Here is a 5,054-nt window from a genome sequence, read left to right on the forward strand (position 1 = left end):
TGTGGCCAAGGTCTATGGTTATTTCCCCTGGGACGGCCATGAGTACCACCAGGGACTTAACCCAGCGTGGTTCTTTGGCCCCTGGACTCTGCAGGCCACTAGGTAAGGAAAGTTACTCATCCTCCCACCAGTTCCCTCCAGGTGGAGTCAGAGTCGTGCTCTTCTGTTGGGGCACAAAGAGAAAGTAATCAGAGAGGAGAAAGCCACTTGTGAGGCTAGGAACAGTGAAACCAGAGACAGAAGGACAGACAGGAAGGAATATTCTGGAAATTATGCAAGGTTGGGAACACTTGTGTTTAATAATTGGTAATAGGTGATATTGATCCAGTGTCTATGACACACAGGCTCCTGAAACTCACCTAAACTTAGGTCAACCCAAGTTTTCACTCTGGTGCCAGAGCCTCAACTTGAACCCAAGTCTTTCTGATCTAAATTGCATGTTTGTGATGACTATGCTCTACTCCCTATAATATACAGAAATATTTACTTATGGATATATGTTAATTGGTAAATGAGTCTTTTCATTCCAAAGTGATGTCTTGCTCCCCATGCTCAAGTCTCTGTCTTTAGATAAAGTATCTGGTGCTTCAGCTCCCACAGCCCATGCCCTCCTTGCTTCTGCAAGAGCCTTTATCCTACAATGGCCTGGAGCCCCATGACCCCCGCCCCATCCCTGCAGCCCTGCCCTGGGTGCCTGAGGGCCTCTGATGGGGCCCAGTCTTCTTTGCTGTCCTCCCCTGACTATTAAATTTGGGACTCTTTTTAATTATTTAGGTAAATAATAGGGCAAAGAGCACTCCTCTTGTAGAAAACTTTGCTTGCATTTGACTTTTTCCTTAAGCTATTTCAGAAGTAGAATAACTGTGTCTGGGCTTATCAACATCTAAGCAGTTTCCACACTGCTTTGGAAAGAAGCTGCACCAATTTACACTCACACTCATGAACTGTAATGTGTCCAGCCTTTCAGTCTTGCCAGTTCTCAGTTGTCTGTTTTAAGTAGCAAATCTTTATATAGAGAGAATTTCTTTTGATTCTGGTTGTGACTATCTTGTGTTGGGAGATGACAAAAGAAAGCAAATGCTGTTTATGTTTATGTACTATTTTAAGAATTCAAAAGGACACTTATTAACTACCCTTTCTGAAACCTGACTGAAATGATGGTAAAGGTCTTTTTAGTTAGAGTAACAGCTATTGATGAGAGTGGTCTGTGTTTCTGATTTTGATCTGCTCTGGTATTTGCTCTAAGATTTCATAAATTATAAAGCATATTTTCTGATAAGCTGGAAGTTTGTACCTTTGTATCCCTGTTTATAGCTAAGGAAGCTGAAGCATAGGTGTTTTGTGATTTGCCCAAGGTCAGAAATCTGGTTCAGCGTAGACTGGGTTCCAACCCACTCTTGGGCTCAAGAACCCATACTGCCTCTTCTCACTCTGTGGCTAATTAAAAAAAAAAACAAAACCATGAATGGGGGCAATAGGAGCCTAGAGTCTTCAACACATATTTGAGGACTGAGTGAATGGAGAAGTGATAGCTGAATAGAGAAAAGCAGAAGGAGAGAAATAGCAAGAGTGAGTAGAGGCAAGAAAAATGGCCCAATGGCAGAGTCCCAGAGAGGGACCAAGATGAGAGGGAGCCAGAGGGGAGAGCAGGGGACAAGCTCACCAATCCCATGGTGCATCCCATATTCACAGCAGCCTTAAGTCTGCAACAAAGGGAGTAAATCAGAATGGAAAGACTCCAGAAAAAAATTTCTGTTTTATGGAAATCACAGGTCCTCATCCAATCACCCTACAAAAATATGCCAATCAACCCTCCTCCATCTTAATATGAATGGGCAATCCAGGATCAGACATGTGAGAAATATGACAACCTGGAAAAAAAAGGACTAAGATAAACAGATAAAAATGACATCAGAAGAAACATATAATTTTGAAAAATTATTTATTTATTCAGCCAAGCTGGATCTTAGTTGTGGCACACAGGATATTTTAGTTGTGGCACATGAACTCTTTGTTGAGCTTGTGGAATCTAGTTCCCTGACAAGGGATGGAACCCAGGCCGCCTGCATTGGGAGCATGGACTCTTAGCCACTGGACCACCAGGGAAGTCACAAAACAGAGAATTTTGAAAATTGAAAAAATTTTAAAACCCAAACCCATGTCTCAAGAAGATTAGAAAGATATTTTATTCATAAAATGAGAACAAGATGTATGGAAAAGGGAAACAAATAATGAAACAAACAAAAAATAGATCTTGGAAATTAATAAAGTGTTTATAAAATAACTGTAAAGGAAGAATGGAAAAGAAAGTCAAAGAAAACTTGCAGAAAATCAAACAAACAAGGACAGAAGAAATGGCTCTAAATGGGGAATAGAAAGGTTACCATCCACAGTTGTTTCTGAGAAAGTTATTTGGGAGTGAGCTGCAGGGGAAAAAAAAGGTGTGTGTGTTTTTATGGAATGAGATAAGACATAACTATGCAAGATGTGGATCCAGGAATTGGGAACATCAACCCAGAGATAAGGGAATCCAAGCATCACAGCTGGGCACGCAACAGACCTAGAGAGAAACCAGCCCAGAATGGGATAAGAAGTTCAGAGTCTGTAGGGACAGGAGACACGGTACCAGATGAGGCATAGTTTGAAGAAATGGAGGAAATTTGGAGTTAAAAAATATTAACACTCTTGTTTGACTTTTAACTTTTTGAACAAAACTTAGCATTTACTTATATATATATATATATATATATTTTTTTTTTTTTTGGATGCACTGCATGGCTTGTGGGATCTTAATAATGTGACCAGATATCAAACCCTGATCCATGGTAGTAAAAGTAGAGTCTTAACCACTGAACTGCCAGAATATTCCCAAAACAGAGCATTTAAATATGAGAACTAATGGATTTATTGTCAATCAATATGAAAATTAAAGTACACGGCTAAATGTTGGGAGGTGAAGCCTTGAAGGAAGGAAAGGATTCATATTTCCTTTCCTTGTTTGTTTCATTATTTATTTCCCTTTCCCATGCATCTTGTTCTCATTTTATGAATAAAATATCTTTCTAATCTTCTTGAGACATGGGTTTGAGTTTTCAAAATTCTCTGCTTCATGACATCCCTGGTCCAGTGGCTAAGGCTCCATGCTCCCGACACAGGCAGCCTGTGTTCCATCCCTTGTCAGAGAACTAGATTCCACAAGCTCAACAAAAGAGTTCATATGCCACAGCTATAATATCCTGCATGCCACAACTAAGATCCAGCTCAGCCAAATAAATAATTTTTTAGAAATTGTCTGTTTCTTCTGATGTCATTTTTATCATTTATCTTAGTCCTTTAATCTAGGTTGTCATATTTCTCATATGTCTGATCCTGGATTGCCCATTCATATTAAGATGGAGAAGGGTTGACTGGCAAGCATTTTTGTAGAGTGATTGGATGAGGACCTGTGATTTCCATAAGACAGAAAATTTTTTCTGGAGTCTTTCCATTCTGGTTTCCCTCCTCTGTTGCAGAATTAAGGTTTCTGTGAATATAGGATGGGACATAGGGCCTGTGAGCTTATCCTCTGCTCTCCTCTCTGGCTCCCTCTCATTTTGCTGCCTCTCTGGGACTCTGCCCAGCAGACCATTCTTCTTGCCCCTACACACTCTCGCTGTTTCTCTCCCTTTACTCTTCTCTATTCAGTTATCACTTCTCCATCCAATCAGTTTTCAAATATGTGTTAAAGACTCTGGGCTCCTATTACCTCCATCCATGATTTTTTTAAAAGTACCCACAGAGTGAGAAGAGGTCAGGTATGAGTTCTTGAGCCCAGAGAGTGGGTTGGAACGCAGTTTATGCCGAACAAGTTTTCTCATGTTGGGCAGATCACAAAACATCTATGCTTCAGCTTCCTTAGCTGTAAACAGGGATACAAGGGTACAGACTTCCGGGTTATCAGAAAATTTGATTTATAATTTATGAAGTCTTGGAGCAAATACCAGTGCAGAGCAAAATCAGAAACACAAACCACTCTTATCAGTAGCTGTTACTATAAGGACCTCAGCTATCATTTCATCCAGGAGGTTTCAGGAGGGGTCATTAACAAGTGCCTTTTTGAATTCTTAAAATGTACATAAACATAAGCAATATTTGCTTTCTCTCATCATCTCCCAACACAAGACAGTCACAACGAGAATCAAAAGAGATTCTCCCTGTATAAACAAACAACTGAGAACTGGCAAGACTGAGAGGCTGGACACATCACATACCATGAGTGTGAATGTAAGTTGCTGTAGTTTCTTTCCAAAGCAGTGTGGCTCTAAGTATAAAAAAATTTTACATGTTGATATACTCAGATATAGTTATTCTACTCCTGAAATAGCTTAAGGAAATAGTCAAATGCAAGTAAAGTTTTCTACAAGAAAGGTGTTCTTTGCACTATTATTTACATAAATGATTAGAAAGAGCCACAAATTTAGCAATCAGGGGAGAACAGCAGAGAGGACTGGGTCCCATCAGAGGTGCTCAGCCTCCCAGGGCAGGGCTGCAGGGATGGGGCAGGGACTGTGGGATTCCAGGCCCATGTAGGATAAAGGCTTTTGCAGAAGCAAGGAGGGCTTGGGCTGTGAGAGCTGAGGTGCAAGGACCTTGATAAAGGCAGAGACTAAACACAGTAGCAAGACATCATTTTGGGATGAAAAGAGTCATTTACCAATCAATATATATCCATGGATAAATTGAAGTCCCTAGTGGCTCAGATTGTAAAGAGTCTGCTTGCAATGTGGGAGACCCATGTTCGATCTCTGGGTTGGGAAGATCCCCTAGAAAAGGAAATGGCAACCAACTCCAGTATTCTTGCCTGGAAAATCCATGGATGGAGAAGCCTGGAGGGCTCCATGGGGGTCGCAAAGAGTCGGGCATGACTGAGCAACTAAGACTTTCACTTTCAGTGAATAAATACTTTTGTATATTATAAGGAGTAGAGCATAGTCATCACAAACATGTGATTTGGATCAGAAAGACTAGGGTTCAGGTCTAGGCTTTGGCAGCAGTGTGAAAACTTGGGCTTACCG

Source organism: Cervus canadensis, chromosome 21 (assembly GCF_019320065.1).
Source record: "Cervus canadensis isolate Bull #8, Minnesota chromosome 21, ASM1932006v1, whole genome shotgun sequence".
NCBI classification, from domain to species: Eukaryota; Metazoa; Chordata; class Mammalia; order Artiodactyla; family Cervidae; genus Cervus; species Cervus canadensis.